General features: G+C 31.6%; 1 protein-coding gene across 2 annotated transcripts in view; it reads right to left on the bottom strand.

Annotated features, from left to right (window-relative positions):
- Positions 1-18,437, bottom strand: part of LOC143042502 (sex peptide receptor-related protein 2-like) — a 61,594-nt gene extending 43,157 nt beyond the window's left edge. The window contains exon 1 of one of the 2 annotated variants that reach the window (XM_076214854.1): positions 18,258-18,437. The gene's annotated coding sequence lies outside the window, so the exon portion shown is untranslated. The remainder of the gene's footprint in view (positions 1-18,257) is intronic. The other variant, XM_076214834.1, reaches the window with a different exon arrangement.
- Between the last annotated feature and the right edge of the window lie 270 nt (positions 18,438-18,707).

Here is an 18,707-nt window from a genome sequence, read left to right as displayed (position 1 = left end):
TTTTAATTATAATGGCAGTTTTTTACATACACAAAACGTGTTAGCCAATCAAGGAAGAAAAGCTGTTTTTGCTTTATGTAGTAAAATTGTAGATAAATATTATAACAGTGAAACGTTACTGTCCTTATTTGATACTTATGTATCTAGTATACTTAATTATAGCTGTGAAGTGTGGGGTAATCATAAAGCTGATGATTTAGAGAAAGTACATTTATATTTTTTAAAAATAATTTTAAAGGTTAGAAAAACTGCTGTTAATAACATGGTTTACTGTGAATTAGGACGTTATCCAATGTATTATGAAAGACAAAGAAGACTGATTCAGTTTTGGTTCAAATTATTAAATACTGATAACTGTATACTTAAAGCATGTTATGAAGATATGTTGGAGAGTTCATTTAAAAAACCCAATGACAAATCGAATTGGGCATGTTCAGTCAAAGATATTTTATGTAGATATGGTTTTCATGATGTATGGCTAAAACAAAGTGTAAATAATGTTGATATATTCATACATGAGTTAAAACAAAGAATGAAATATACCTTTATTGCTGATGTTAATGCTTTTTTTAATAATTCATCAAAATGTATTCTTTATAGATATATATATGACACAGATATACTGCAATTTTATTTAGATAGACCTGTTAATCAAATATATAAACCTTTTATATGTAAATATCGTATCTCCGCCCATAGCCTCAATATAGAAACAGGCAGATATTACAATGTAGATAGAGAAAACAGATTATGTACTATGTGCAATAACAATATGATAGAAGATGAATACCATGTTATTGTAGAATGTAATAGATATAGTGATGTAAGAAAACTATACATTAAGAAATATTATTGGCAATATCCATCCACTTTTAAACGTATACAGTTGTTATCAGTTCACAATGTGAAAGAACTTAATAATTTAGGTAAATGTTTGTTTAATATTGAAAAAAAATCGTAATATGTAGTTGTATTAATTATTTATCATATGAATTTATTTTCATTCTCCGCCATACATGTATTGTGTATAATTATTGTATTTATATTTCACTGATGCATTCAAAAAAAATATTGTAAAATTGTATATTCTATAAGCTGTATTGCTTCTGAATAAAGTAATTATTATTATTATATCGATTACGTTTTTTTTTCTAAAACAAACCAGGTTTAGATTTACATCTCTTAGTTGTTTTGTGTTATAATATATCATAAAATAAATGGGGGACACAGATAATGTCCCTACAAAAAAATTTCAGCAATTTCCCCCAAATTTGTAATGAGATATAACTCAAGAACGGTAAAAGTAACGCAAGAAAAAATTTCAATCTTCATTTGTGTTTTGTTGTAATAAGCATTGTATATAAGTTTTAGAACGTTTGGTTGAGGCAAACTTAAGTAATTAAGAGAACGGAAACGATTTTTTTTTTAACGAGTATTCATTTAAATAAACAAGACGTATTCCTTTTCAGCAAATATACCATTTTTGAGAAAACGTATGTCAGTCATCCAAAAAGTACAATTCTTTCGCTCTTCATGAGTATTTTGCACTTTTGAAAGTAGTTCTTTTACGTCTGAGATGTTATTTTTTTTATTATTATTGTTTAGAATTTAATGCATTTGAATGAAATTGCTTGTGCATTATCTAACATGATATCAAAGTGAAATAACTCTAGTGCAACGCATTAAGATTAAAATTGGGATATGTATAGCCAGACTATTCTGTTACAAACTCATTAAGATTAAAATTGGGATATGTATAGTCAGACTATTCTGTGGTAAACTCATATCGTCTTTATACATATACGTTTGATGTAAATAAACCGTTGTAAACGGAACAATAAAAGTCAGTATGTACAAAAGTTCGCCTGATTATCTGAAGCGAATTAAACTTTGCGTGACCTTTTAACATGGTGATTAATCGACGGGAGAACAAAACATTCACTTTGTAACACTACGCCAATGTATTTATATCCAGACGTGCAAATTGCAAACAGTTTCGGATTTTTTTCATGGGATGATGCTGTCTTTTATAGGAAATATAATTAGATGTCAAATAAAATTGAAATAAGATAAGACGTCGGGAATACGTCAAAGAAATAGCAATCAAACAACTATTTAAAAAAGAGAACCACGCATCTGGAGGACAGTTTATGGTCTTAATAAGCAATATCGAGATAAGTGCCTATACCATGCCAAGAGCTTATGAATTAATTTGAATAAATACTATCAAAGAACTGACAGAAACACCATGCATAGAACACTAAGCTTCAACTTTAGACATTCACATCAAGTTCTCCAGACTTGCACAGCCTTAAAGTCAAAGCAACCTTAATGCTTTTGAACATCTTTGAACAAAAGTCGGTTTATGAACTAAATTCAAATGACATAACTGATTAATATATATATTCCCATGAAGGGCTATATATATATTATATATACTACAATGTATGTAGTTAAAAAGCAATTGAAGACAAATGTGTATGTCATTATAGTTAAGAGAATGTGCTAAACTAGCAAATTTCGTGGCAAAGTCAAGCAGTAATAATATACTGAGTAATTAACATCACATAGCTATTATTGTTTATAAGTTTACGCTGACATATAGTTCTTCAAGTGGAAACATGTGTAGGATCAAAAGTGTAACAATTAATTACTGAAAGCACTTTTCAAAAACATACAAAAAGCCACTTAGAAACCTGTAACACAAAAAGAAGAAATTTCAACAAAATATGAATTGGGAATATGTCCATTTGACACAATGATGCCCACATTATGAAGGGACATAACTCAAGAACTGTAAAAGCGAAGTTACTAAAAAATGTTTTGTGGTAATAAGCATTATTCATAAATCTTCTAACATTTGTTTGGTGCAAAATGAAAGTTAAAGAACAGAAACTAAAAATTCAGCATTTTTTTTTTATTTGTAAAGGATGATAACCCTTAAGTGGAACAGTGACGCCACCAAAACTTAAAATGTGTACTTTGTGGTACTAAGCATTGTGTATAAGTCCCATATCATTTGGTTTAGTTAATCTGAAGTTAGAGAACTAAAACGAAAAATTTGGCAATTATTCCATTTTATAAAAGGAGCATAAATGTAGAACGGCAAAAGTGAGGCCACAAAAGTCAAACTTGATCTGTGTTTTATTGTTTTAGGCCTTGTGATATATATAAGTTCCATAAATTTTAGTTGAGGCATTTTAGAAGTTAACTAATTGAAAACATTTTTTGGACTATGGACGTACGTGCAGACGGACAAGGGTAAAACCTAATGCCCCTCCGCTACTGCGGGGGTATGCAAAGTTATAGAGTTGCAAGTTATTTTTAAGATAGATAAAGTTTTAATACATATCATACGTTATTTTTGCATTTATCACAATTTATCCTATCTCCTTTTAAATCACTATGGTATTAAGAGCTTATATAGACTTGGCTTGTTCCCAAATCTAATTCATTTTTTAACCAACTAATTAAGCTTTCAAGCTATTTAAAGATAAACCATAATATCATGGATGTATATAAAATACCCATACATTTATAGCTTTATAAACTCACGGCTCTTATTTATTTATTTAAGTAAAAAGTAAAATCACAGAAATACTGAACTCCGAGGAAAATTCAAAACGGATAGTCCATATTCTAATGGCAAAATCAAAAGCTTACACACATCAAACGAATGGATAACAACTGTCATATTCATGACTTGGTACATATACAGGCAATTTCTTATGTAGAAAATGGTGGATTGAACTTGGTTTTATAGAGCTAACTTTGTCACTTGTATGACAGTCGCGTCAATTACCATTAAATTGACACTGATGCGTGAATAAAACAACCAGATATAATGGGTGAAAAAGTCCAAATTACGGGTACAGAATTCAACTATGCGTTATAATCTTAATCACAATAAAATAGAACAAATATTAACAAATAAAGAAGCACAAAAGGCATATATCAAATTTAACAACCTCATTTATTGCTTTCTTATTTTTTGTATTTTATTTATGTATCTTCAATTCACCCATAAAGGATTGAAAGATGTTAAGTACTGGAACCGAATGGTTAGATTAACATTAACTCTGACGAAGAATTTTAAATTTACAAAAAAACCCAATATAGGCTAGAGTTCGGAACGCAACTTTTTGGTATGTTTTAATCAATGAGGATTACTTTTTTTGTCGAGTATCAAATATTAAGTTATAAAACGCGAGTACCGAGTACAAAAAGTAAGCATCAATGAACATTTGGCTGTATAAGATCTTATTGAATTTGGTGGAGCCAAGCTCACCTGAAGATTGTTATAAAAAGAAAAACGCACCCCGATTCAGTACCATACATGTACGTTTTTTTTTTGTATAACAAATGACGAAAATATAAGAGGGACATCCAAACGCATAAGTCAAAAATAAACTGGCAACGTCATAGCTAATATAGAAAAAGACCTTTAGATAAAACAATAGTACACAAAACACTATATAGACCAGATGCTCCGCAGGGCGCAGCTATATACGACCGCAGAGATTGAACCCTGAACAGTTGGGGCAAGTATGGACAAAACATTTAAGCTGGATTCAGCTCTAAATTTGGATTGTGATTAAATAGTTGACACAGCATAGGTTTCTGACACAGAATGAATGTGGTCTAATGAACTTAAAATATTTTTTTTTGTCTTTGAGCAATTCACTATGCTGTTGAATATTAATCCTCTCAAAAAAATGTTTGAAGAAATTTTCTTTTTATTTATGAAATCTGAAATGAGAAAAAAATTTTTCACATCCCCCTTTCCCTTTTTCTAAAACTGATCTCAATTCAAATTCCTAATGGAGTTTGCAACAATAACTACTCATTTAAATACATCATAAAATATTAAAATGTAAAATAAAGTGCTTGTTATCACTGAATGGTAAAGATTGTTTTAATTTATCAGTTGGTAGTAAAAGTGAATATACATTGTATATTGTATAAAACTGATTTAAGTTGATTCAACTACTATTCTGGACAAAGAAAGATAACTCCAATTGAAAATTTCTTGCTATTGCACAATATTGTGCAATTAGATATTTCTTGCTATTGCGCAATACTGTGCAACTGAAAATATTTGCTATTGCACTTGAAGATTTCTTTCTATTGCTGAATACTTAATATAATAATTTTGGATCCTGATTTAAACCAACTTGAAAACTGGGCCCATAATAAAAAATCTAAGTATATGTTTAGATTCAGCATATCAAAAAAGCCCAAGAATTCAATTTTTGTTAAAATCAAACTTAGTTTAATTTTGGACCCTTTGGACTTTAATGTAGACCAATTTGAAAACGGGACCAAAAATTAAGAATCTACATACACAGTTAGATTTGGCATATCAAAGAACCCCAATTATTCAATTTTTGCTGAAATCAAACAAAGTTTAATTTTGGACCCGATTTGGACCAACTTGAAAACTGGGCCAATAATCAAAAATCTAAGTACATTTTTAGATTCAGCATATCAAAGAACCCCAAGGATTCAATTTTTGTTAAAATCAAACTAAGTTTAATTTTGGACCCTTTGGACCTTAATGTAGACCAATTTGAAAACGGGACCAAAAATTAAGAATCTACATACACAGTTAGATTCGGCATATCAAAGAACCCCAATTATTCAATTTTTGATGAAATCAAACAAAGTTCAATTTTGGACCCTTTGGGCCCCTTATTCCTAAACTGTTGGGACCAAACCTCCCAAAATCAAACCCAACCTTCCTTTTATGGTCATTAACCTTGTGTTTAAATTTCATAGATTACTATTTACTTATACTAAAGTTATGGTGCGAAAACCAAGAATAATGCTTATTTGGGCCCCTTTTTGGCCCCTAATTCCTAAACTGTTGGGACCAAAACTCCCAAAATCAATCCCAACCTTCCTTTTGTGTTCATAAACCTTGTGTTTAAATTTCATTGATTTCTATTTACTTATACTAAAGTTATTGTACGAAAACCAAGAATAATGCTTATTTGGGCCCTTTTTTGGCCCCTAACTCCTAAACTGTTGGAACCAAAACTCCCAAAATCAATCCCAACCTTTCTTTTGTGGTCATAAACCTTGTGTCAAAATTTCATAGATTTCTATTTACTTAAACTAAAGTTATAGTGCGAAAACCAAGAAAATGCTCATTTGGGCCCTTTTTGGCCCCTAATTCCTAAAATATTGGGACCAAAACTTCCAAAATCAATTCCAACCTTCCTTTTGTGGTCATAAACCTTGTGTTAAAATTTCATAGATTTCTATTCACTTTTACTAAAGTTAGAGTGCGAAAACTAAAAGTATTCGGACGACGACGACGACGACGACGACGCAAGAAGACGCAGGACGACGACGCCAACGTGATAGCAATATACGACGAAAAATTAAAATTTTTGCGGTCGTATAAAAACTAAAGACTAACCCCACCAAAAATTGGGGGGGGGAGGATCGCACGTGCTCTAGGAGGGTAAGAATATCCTGCTCCAACTATGACAACCATTGTGTTGCTCATGTAAGTACGTAATACGTCTAATACGGTAGGCAACATACGGGGCCGGGATTGTAGTTACGTCATAAGGAACATATCTGTGAAACGGATATTCCATAACTGTTAACCAACTCACGATGGCGTCTGTATAACTTACGAAGGATTGATTGCAAATGTAACCACTTTGAACTCTTGGTATAATAGCTTTCTTGTGAGCAGCAACTTTCTATCAAGGAAATCACGATAGGAAATACAAGCCAAGGAATATCATATCAACTTGGAGATATGTTCTCAATTATCAGGCGCTGCTTGAATGTTGCTTTATAGAAATGAAAAATTCACAAAATTGGGAAGCTAGACTCATCTTTTTTCTCAAAAACTTTTGTTTTTAACCGACCCTCAATATCAACTGCTAGATGCAAGTCAAGATATTTCAAGTTCAATGGAATAGATGCGTTCAACTAAGTCACCAAATTTTGTATTATTCAGTAATAGAACATAGTGAGTACGTTTATCCGATTCCTTTAATATGATATGTTTAGCACACACTGTATTCCGATCACCAAATAACCACACTTTGTTAAGGCAGCAACCATTTGATTTTCTGGGGGGGGGGGGGGGGGCTATGGTTTTTTTTGGAAAAAAAAGTTTGTTTCCAGTTTTTGGAGAAAAAAATAATTTGTTTTTGATTCTGAGAAAAAAAAATTGTTTGTTTCACCCTCAGTTGCCACTATATGTAATGCTAAAATTGAAAGAAAAAAATTGTATTCGACTTGTCGCGAAAAAAATAGATTGTTTTTCGCCGCAGGCGAAAAAAAAAATTTGTCCAGAAAAAAAAACCATAGCCCCCCCCAGAAAATCAAATGGTTGCTGCCTAAGCAGAATATATTATCTGTTGTCACAGATAAATTTTGAAATATGTATATATATTGCATTTAATATAATTAAGACAAAATTGAAATTTTAATGAAAAAATAAAATATAGAACTATAATTTATAAAACTGGACAAGTAAATGTTTTATTGATCTTTAGTTATTTCAAAAATAGATTCACTCATGTTTTGTACAAATTGTTTATATTGATACAGTAGTGCCAAAAACTTCACAATATATCGTTTGCAGGCGTTAATGACTGTAAAAACCAAGGAAACAATCCATTGTGGTTATGACTAGTAAAAACCAAGGGAATAAGTCATTGTGGTTTTCAACACTATGAAATGTCTGAATCACATATTGCCTTAGTTTGTATTACTTTACAATATCACAATACTATCTTACTCAGTGATCTTTATATAATTTATCAAACCTTCTGATTTTTTTTTATTCTGTTTATATAATGAGTTTTAACATAGAACACACATGCAGCTTTTTAAGGTATAGTGTGCATGTTTTAACTAAAAAAAAGTTTGGATGAGAGTTTTTTTTAAATTTTGATCCAATGCTCGTTGAATATTGAACAGTTTTAAATATTGCAAGTCACACACTTCAGTAGTGCTTTCTTTTCAGAATCAGAACGGATTACTAATGTTTAATGTAATAGTATACACATTTTTTTTTTAGACAACCCATGTTCCGTGATCACTTTATTTATCAAATTTTCAGATGTGCAGGTTAACAATATCTAGACATAAGTCATGCATTATATTTCTTTGTATAAAATTTTCATAAAACTTTCATCTTTTTAATCTGGAATATTTCCCCAAGAAGTATCATGTTTACTCTTTAGTTTTATATTCAATTTTCATTTTAAATAATACTTTTAAAAACTATACCTTAACCTGTACAAATTTGAAGGAAATTTCCTGTAAAAATATAACCGATAATTATTCTAATACTGGTATGATCTAAATCATCTAAATGATTTTTGTCATGCGATTTATAACACGATAAATATGATATGGTCCTTCATATCGTTAAGTTATTGTAAGATTATTAAAAGCTAAATCATATTAAGTTCTAGGTTACACTGACAGATAGCTTATAGAAACTTCAAGGAAACATAGAATTGTAGACTAATTAATGATCTTTAACGATCAGGCTGTGGTTATTTTTGGTCTGTTAAGTATTTTTCCAAATGGACCTCCTACCCTTAGCGATTATACACAAATTATGCAACACTTCTTCGCCCTTAGAGACATGATTTTTTTCTGACTGTGGAATATTTATGCAGTAAAAATAATATTTAACGATACAAATGACAAGATATATCATTATCGAAGTGTAAGAAAAGTATTGTGCGTGAAAACTTTATATCTCAAAGTGCGTCAATCGTCCTTAATTTATTAAAAGCAATGACGTTTTCTACATGTTATTGAAGCCTAAAATCCCAATGGCAGAGTACTAGTTGTCCAGAATAACACATTTGCATTAAAAGAGTGATTCAAGCACGCGATGTGCCATTCCTAAACGTATGCTGAATAAAACTAAATCGACGTGCTGAATCAAACTTTATTCAGATATGAAAATAATATATATGTGGTATGAATCCCATGGGGAACTATGTTAAACTTTGTACAGAATATGCTTTTTTCTTACTTTATCGGAAAAGCAAATAATTTTTAGTATGATGAGGATTTAAATATTATTCACCTGGCCAGTCAGATGCAAAAATAATGAAAGTAACAGTGAGTTTGTTTACTAACTATCTATCCTCAATACCCTGCGAATCTTTTGTATATTTTTATGTTTATTTTGCATATATAAAGTATATCCTAAGGCTGACTGAGATAATTCACACACATGGTTATATAGACAGTGAGGGTACGTATACATGTCACAGATTTCAAAATTAACACAATCTCTTTTTTAACAATTTTAAGTTAAACTTCTAATTACATATTTATAATGTATTGTTTGTTTTCGTTCAGAAGATGAATGCAATAATTGCCATTAGACAGTCCGAAGTAAATAAGAATGTATCTACAAAAAGTACAGTGTTGCAATAATAGATACTTTGACAACATACTACACACTATATAAATAGCGAAAATACCGAACTTTAAAGAATATTCAAAAAGGAAAACACTTTATCAAATGACAAAATAAAAAGCTCCAAACACATCAACGAATGGCAAACATCTCTAGTAAGCCTGACTTGGTATAACATTTCCTTATGTAGAAAATGGTGGACTAAACCTAGTTTTATAGCTACCTAAACCTCTCACATGATAAAAAAAAAGGCATATAAAGCTCAACAGAATGGAATATTGTTAGTACGGATATGAGTAAATATTTGTAAAACTGTCGCTCGAAAACAAAACAATAAAACTACGACTAAGAACTAGGTCAAACAGTAAAATCAAGTCTCTGTACACTTATGTTTTTTTTTTCGTACGTTAACTTAGATGATCTACTGTTTTCCCTACCGATAACTTAATTGCAATATGCAATTTGTCTCAAAATAAATTATTTATTACAAAATGCTTTTAGACCCTAATGTCGCTAGAAAAAAAAAACTCGTTTAGAAGGCGTATATAAAGTATTTTTTGTCACGTTAGTAAACCCCATTATTTTATAAACTTTCAAGTTAATTGCACTTAGGTGATTCAACTATATGCACAAGTTGCTTGCATTTACATATTTGTCTAATTTATTTTACCCATTTTAATTATGTTAAAGTATTTCCCAACTTATCAGAGAAGTATGTTATTCTCAATCGACATTATTTTTGTAAACAAGAAACAGGAAAATAGTCGAGATCGAGATCCGGAAAAAAATCGGTAACCAGTCTCATTTTGGATTTCTTTTAAGGATGTGAATACTGCTACGACAACTTGGCAATATATTACAGAATTGCCATAAGAGTCTACGAAATTGCATTGGTGTACGTAAATATGTATAAAGATGATTTCCAAATCATTTATCATTTATATGTACACCTTGAAGAAAACAAGTTTAATTTTCCTATGTAATAGTTCTATCATGTAATGATCTCAAATGCTCAATTCATCATGGATAGGCATTTATTTTGTCAGCATTTTACACCTCACTTACGCTCGGTTTATTGATAACATAAGAGTTGAGTCCTCACATTGAGAAATCAAAAACCATAATTTTTGTTGTAAAGTTCTCAACCTATCTTCACAATTTCTGGAATCTAATAATGGTATAAATAAAATGCAACAATAGTATACCGATATTCAAACATAAATCGATTGAGAAAAAACAAATCGAGGTTACAAACTAAAACCGAATGAAGCACATCTACTATAAGAGGAAAACAAAGGAACAACAGAAACACTGAAGTGCAACAAAAAGAAACGCCATACATAGAAACGAACTATTTGATATCAACTGCAATATTTCAGACTAAATGATGAAATTTTAAGAAAACCAGATGCTCCGCAGGGCGCAGCTTTATACGACCACAGAGGTTGAACCCTGAACGGTTGGGGCAAGTATGGACACAACATTCAAGCTGGATTCAGCTCTAAATTTGGATTGTGATTAAATAGTTGACACAGCATAGGTTTCTGACACATAATGAATGTGGTCTAATGAACTTAAAAATTGTTTATCCTTTGAGCAATTCACTATGCTGTTGAATATTAATCCTCTCAAAGAAATGTTTGAAGAAATTTTCTTTTTATTTATGAAATCTGAAATGAAAACAATTGAACCCCCCCCCCCCCCCAATTTTTTTTTCACATCCCCCTTTCCCTTATTCCAAAACTGATCTCAATTCAAATTTCTAATGGCGTTTGCAACAATAACTACTCATTTAAATACATATTAAAATGTAAAAAAGTGCTTGTTATCACTGAATGGTAAAGATTGTTTTAATTTATCAGTTGGTAGTAAAAGTGAATATACATTGTATATTGTATAAAGCAATGATTTAAGTTGATTCAACTACTATTCTGGACAAAGAAAGATAACTCCAATTGAATATATGAAAATTTCTTGCTATTGCACAATATTGTGCAATTAGATATTTCTTGCTATTGGGCAATACTGTGCAATTGAAAATATTTGCTATTGCACAATATTGTGCAATTGAAGATTCTTGCTATTGCGCAATATTGTGCAATTGAAAATTTCTTGCTATTGCACAATACTGTGCAATTGAAGATTTCTTGCTATTGCTGAATACTGTCCAATTGAAAATTTCTTGCTGCACAATACTTAATATAATAATTTTGGATCCTGATTTGGACCAACTTGAAAACTAGGCCCATAATAAAAAATCTAAGTACATGTTTAGATTCAGCATATCAAAGAAGCCCAAGAATTCTTTTTTTGTTAAAATCAAACTTAGTTTAATTTTGGACCCTTTGGACTTTAATGTAGACCAATTTGAAAACGGGACCAAAAATTAAGAATCTACATACACAGTTAGATTTGGCATATCAAAGAACCCCAATTATTCAATTTTTGATGAAATCAAACAAAGTTTAATTTTGGACCCCGATTTGGACCAACTTGAAAACTGGGCCAATAATCAAAAATTTAAGTACATTTTTAAATTCAGCATATCAAAGAACCCCAAGGATTCAATTTTTGTTAAAATCAAACTAAGTTTAATTTTGGACCCTTTGGACCTTAATGTAGACCAATTTTAAAACGGGACCAAAAATTAAGAATCTACATACACAGTTAGATTGGGCATATCAAGGAACCCCAATTATTCAATTTTTGATGAAATCAAACAAAGTTTAATTTTGGACCCTTTGGGCCCCTTATTCTTAAACTGTTGGGACCAAAACTTCCAAAATCAATCCCAACCTTCCTTTTATGGTCATAAACCTTGTGTTTAATTTCATAGATTTCTATTTACTTATTCTAAAGTTATGGTGCGAAAACCAAGAAAAATGCTTATTTGGGCCCCTTTTTGGCCCCTAATTCCTAAACAGTTCGGACCTCAACTCCCAAAATCAATCCCAACCTTCCTTTTGTGGTCATAAACCTTGTGTCAAAATTTCATAGATTTCTATTTACTTAAACATAAGTTATAGGGCGAAAACCAAGAAAATGCCTATTTGGGCCCTTTTTGGCCCCTAATTCCTAAAATGTTGGGACCAAAACTTCAAAAATCAATCCCAACCTTCCTTTTGTGGTAATAAACCTTGTGTTAAAATCTAATAGATTTCTATTCACATTTACTAAAGTTAGAGTGCGAAAACTAAAAGTATTCGGACGACGACGACGACGACGCAGACGACGACGCCAACATCATACCAATATACGACCAACAAATTTTCAATTTTTGCGGTCGTATAAAAATGGGGTTTGAACCTGGTTGTATGCCTAGCAAAACCTCCTGCCTATATGAAAATGTATAAAAAATATTGTTAAAATGACAACACTACGTAACAGTATTACAGTATACAATAATGTAGTTATGTTGGATATATAAGTATTGCAATGCTATTTAACATCTACATCAGAAGACGTTGAATGAGTATGAATAAGAGACCAGGCTGGATTGTAGACGAGCACAATTGATTCCCTTATACATTCCGACTGTCTGTTGATAAAACTCCGCATCGCATAAAATTCGATAATAATAGAAACTAGATTTGCCATTGCAAGCAATAGCGGATGGCACCCTTCCCCCATTGCCAGGCGACCGGCAGCTATTTAGAACATTCCTGTCAAAGAGTGCTTCTACACATGCGAATCATAATTTTTGTAAAGTTTCATTAAGCTTGGAGCATTTTGAAATTTTTGACATTTTTGCTGTTTCCATGGTTACGGTGGCCATTTTCAAAATTCCAACTTCAAAATACAACTCTGCCCATGCCAGTTACCATTTCTGTAAAGGTTTATCCAGTGTGCAGCATTTTGATTATTTTGGAATTTTGCACACTTTTGCTGTTTCCATGGTTACAGTAGATAATTCAAAAATTCTAAAAGAGACATCTCATTGCCACATGTCATGTTATATATCAATACAGTTTCATTGACTTTGGTGAAATACTCTTAAGGAAAATGCATCAAACCTTTAATGTTTTTGGTAGAATTTTGACCTTTTTGCATTGTTTCCATGGTAACGGCAGACATCTTCTAAATTCCTACGCAAAATTTCGCATCTACAAGAGTTGCTCGTCGTTACTATGGAGTTTCATTAAATTTGAAGCACTTTGATAATTTTTGAAATTTTTGGTGTAGTTTCCATGGCAACATAGTAGATCAAATGATTGCCAAAATCATACCAAAACCAGTATATAGTGGGCACCTACATTGTATTAAAATATAATGATTCTAAGTTTAAGCTTATCGTAAAAATTCACCAAAATCAAAAACTGATTTTTTCATATTTCTATAGTTTCCATGGAAACGGCGGCCATTTCTCACCATTCCATAGCAAGGTGCACAACTTTATATGGGGTCCTCATTGTAGTAGAGTACCATCAACATTGGTCCATTGGATTCCAAGAACTCGCACGGATAAAATGTGTGGAAGAAAAATAATAAGAAGAACTAGATTTGTAATTGCTAGCAATAACGGATGGCACCCTCGTCCCCCCCCCATTGCCAGGCGAGCGGCAGCCATTTTGGAAATTCCAAAGTCAAAGAGTGCATCTACACCTGCTAGTTATCATTTTTGCAAAATTTCATTAAGTTTGGGGCATATTGAAATTTTGGACAATTTTGCTGTTTCCATGGTTACGGCGGCCATTTTGGAAATTCCAACTTCAAAATGCAACTCCGCACATGTCAGTCACTATTCCTGTAAAGTTTCATCCAGTTTGCAGCACTTAATTTTTTTTTTGGAAATTTTGAACATTTGTGCTGCAGCCATGGTTACAGTAGATAATTCCAAAATTCTAAAAGCAGACATCTCATTGCCACATGTCATGTTATATATCAATACAGTTTCATTTACTTTGGTGCATTACTCTCTGAGAATATGCTCATTTTATGCATTTTTCCATAGGGTCAATGCAAAACTTGGCCCCAGTTTCCATGACAACGGCGGCCATTTTGAACTATCCAAATATTGTCTTGACATCTTGGCATACTGTAGAACATTTTCATAAAATTTCATCCAGATGGATCTTATAACGAAAGAGTTAGAATTTTTGATATTTTAGCCGTTTCCATGGTAACGGCAGCCATTTTGAAAATTCCAAAGTCAAACTGCAAATCAGCACATGCCAGTTACCATTCCTGAGGAGTTTCTGCCAGTTTGGAACACTTTGATTTTTTTCGCATTTGTGCTGTTTCCATGGAAACGGCGGCCATTTTTTACCATTCCATAGCAAGGTGCACAACTTCACATGGGGGTTCTCATTATAGAAGAGTTCCATCAACATTGGTCCATTGGATTTCAAGAACTCGCGCGGACAAAATTTGTGCAAGAAAAATAATAAGAAAAACTAGAATTGCCATTGCAAGCAATAGCGGATGTCACCCTGGTCCCCCAATTGCCACTAAGTGGCAGCCATTTTGATTTTTTTAACATTGAATAACATATTTACTTAACAATACATCATTCTGCTAATTTTCTGGAAGTTTTCAACATTTTGAAAATTTTAACATTTGTACTGTTTCCATGGCAACAGCGGCCATTTTGGAAATTCCGAAGATGGATGGCAGATCCTCACATGCCAAAGAACATTTTCACAAAGTCCCATACAATTTGAGAGACTTTCCGATTTTTCACATTCTTTCTGTTTCCATGACAACGGCAGCCATGTTGGATATGCCAACACTCGACTGCACTTCTGCACATGGTCATTAATATTTTGGCATAGTTCCATAACAATTGGTCCATCCTATTCTGAGAAATAGTCTGGACAAAAAAGTGTGGAATAATAATAATAAAAAAAAGAATCGTACAATAACAATATGTCACCCGACCTCCGTCAGGGTGACATAAAAAGAAACGTAGAATAACAGTATGTCACCCCAACTCCGTTGAGGGTGCCATAAAAAAAAGTATTGTAGAATAACAATATGTCACCCCAACTCCGTTGAGGGTGCCATAAATAAACATTTAAGCATCATGAGGATGTCAGTTTTAAAACAAAAAGTTTTGTAATATGCAGAATCTTTTAAGATAGCACGATTTGTATCTTACTTATAAACATACTTTTGTAAACATTATGTTAACAACTAATGATCATCACACGGCATTGTTTGGCGTTCAGTGATTCCTTGTTTAGTCAACATCTTTCAGAGATCATTGCACATTTACTGCAAAACTCGACTATAAATGAAAAAGTCATGAAAATTTCTGCATTGTTGACGGAGTTAATCAGTCGGATATATAAAAGATAACGCTGTTAATGTTGATATATGATGGATAACAAACATACCTTATAGTATGATCAAAAAGTTCTTTTTTAGATATCAATACAATCATGATATTTATTTATAAATGTTGGTTTGACATCCAGAATTTTCTGAAGCACGAAACAATTACAATCATAAATATTTTAGTGTCAAATTTAATGAAAAATAAATTGATAACAAGAATTGCATACAGATGTCTTCTTCGTCTACAGTTTGTTGTTTTCCATTCTTGTATAAAGAATCGATAACAATTATTTGATAAAACTAAATCTATAAACAAAGAAGCGACATCATTTGTCTTTTTTCCTTCATTTACATCTGAATCTTACTGGGAGCAGGTGATTTTAAATATAAATCATACTAATAACCGTGACTTTTATGTAAGGATCTATTTTGATATGAAATAAGTTTAATTAGGACTTAGTAAACTGGGTTGATCATCTGATTTACCGAAAAGGCATTAATAATTAGACGACAAACCAAAAATAACCTAAATCTGGAAATAATTGATTATTAACTACAACAAAGTACATGATTAGTATCAGATCATCAATGGATATGAAGTTCAATGGCAAAAATAAGTTCACAGGGAACAATTTGGTCATAATGTTATCATCCTACCCTGTTCATTGTCAAATAAATATATATTTCAGTACCAAACGTGTCTCTACAGTCGTTTAATAATATATTGGAGTATTCTATATATACGCTCAAACGTATTAAATTTCACATTTAATGATTTGTATCGCGATAAACAGTTACTGAAGTGGTACAAATTTGGGATGATATCGACTTTTCGAGAAAACATTGAAATTAAACGAAAGTACAAAGCTGACCAGTATAGCATAGACACATAGATAAAGTATACAGTAAAATCACAAAAATACTGAACTCCGAGGAAAATTCAAAACGAAAAGTCTCTAGTCAAATGGCAGAATCAAATGATCAAACGAATGGACAACAACTGTCATATTCCTGACTTGGAAATTAAAAGGCATTTTCAAATGTAGAAAATGGTGGAATATACATCAACTTGAATACTGTACTTAAAAGTAAACTTGTAACGTGAGCATTCCTAATGTTGATTTTGATAAATGTGACTATAAGATAAATGCTTTATAAGAAATGTTGAAACAAATCTTCGTTGGTTTTTTTTCTTTTAGGAAAACAGTGAAACCTGATAATAGGTCGAGATAGCCAATCAATTTGCATTTGTTCAGTTTTGTCATCATAACCTTTTAAATTTGCATTTCCATTATTGTCTTTGAAGACAATAATTCGACCTCCTATAATCATACGATCTATAACATCAGTCAGAGTTTGATTTTGTATGTACTCAGCTTGTTATGTTAATGGAAAAAAAGTAAGCTAACAGTGAAACTATGGAAGCCAACAAAAACAATTCCTTTTACGGATTGAAACCACCAAAAATATGTGTCCTTCTTAAACACAGGGTACATGTGAATCGATGATATACAATATTGTTTTTATCAATAATCTGAAATTAAACAGAATATAGAATTGTCATTATACTATTTCAAGCGCAATATGTATTTGGCTTTATTTATAGATTTGGATTTGCATCGGTGCTCTCCGGAAACAGTGTCAATGGAAAATTATATGGTGTCAAAGATCAAGTTCTAAAATGTGATACTTTACAAATTTTTTGTGAAGGTCAAGAAACAGTAAATGGGCTATGTCACAGATATTGCTACAAATTTGCTTATAATCTTCGCTCGTTGAGCTATATTAGAAAATCGAAAAAATAATGCATTTGTCTCTTTTATCATCTGTAATTTTACTGATATAATTCTTTCAAAATAGATTTTTGTAGAAAGTACATAAAACCGGTGAAACTCCTTCTAAAAATCATCAAATCCTTATTTCTACTCTATACATATATGTTGTTAATACATAAATTTCCGTTTTAATGATATAAAACAACCATATGGTCACCGGTATTGCTACGGTTTACTTTGGGTATTAGTTTCACTATTCTGATGACTGGTCAGTAACACATGTACAATTCAGGACAATGAGAGGTATACGTATTAGATAAAACTTGAAGGCATTTACCCGGATGGATGGATCTAAATTATTTTCAATAATTTAGAGGGAGATCTTTCAGCGATTTGATCATAAAAATCATAATATTTAAAAGTATGATGAATGTTTTCCATTTTCTACATATCGATGTAAGTAAACGAGACCAGATGTCTTAAGAGGTTATAAAACAATATAATAGGAAAGACTCTTGTAAAAAGTTTTCCATAAAAATAAATTTATTTTCTTAATTGTGGTTTTAATCTGTGCATAAAACTGTTGACCATTCAACATGATCGATTTTTAATCTGTTGAATGAAATCTACTATGTCAATTTTTGAAATAGTATCTTGAATAACGGTGGTTTACTCAATTTTTCAATAGAAAAAAGTGTCACTGCCTGCCATTATTGCCCTAGCAAAGCATGCTTAAAAGAAAAATGAATATATTTTACCACAGAATAAATAATAAGAATTTTACTTACATTACGTAATGTATGTTGTACCTTTTTAATAACCTCTAAAAGCTGTGTTTTTCTTGTATTTTTAAGAAACAGATTTGTCGTGTTATCACTGCCTTTCGCCTGCCAGTCTACCAACACACTGTAGATAAGTTAAAGTGGAGCTGTTTACTATCAATCATAGTTGCAGATTTGAAATGTTTTCAAAACAGCTGATTAATTGATGGCGAAGAGTTCTTTCAATTGCTGATTTCGTTTCTCGCGTTGACTTACTTGTTTGTGCCTGATGATAAATTGATGGAAGATTGATGCAATTACATTGCCAATAACCTACAAGATTAGACAATTAGATGGGCTGGATAGAAGATTATGAAACAATAAACTTGTGTTTATTTTTCATTTAAATACTGAATAGTTTGGAGGATACGAAGAACTTTAAAGGGTTTCACATATCTTAACATCATAATTAAGGTA

This window comes from Mytilus galloprovincialis, chromosome 1, assembly GCF_965363235.1.
Source record: "Mytilus galloprovincialis chromosome 1, xbMytGall1.hap1.1, whole genome shotgun sequence".
In the NCBI taxonomy this organism is placed as follows: domain Eukaryota; kingdom Metazoa; phylum Mollusca; class Bivalvia; order Mytilida; family Mytilidae; genus Mytilus; species Mytilus galloprovincialis.
Note: the sequence above shows the minus strand (reverse complement) of the source record. Positions and strands in the feature narration are given on the sequence as shown.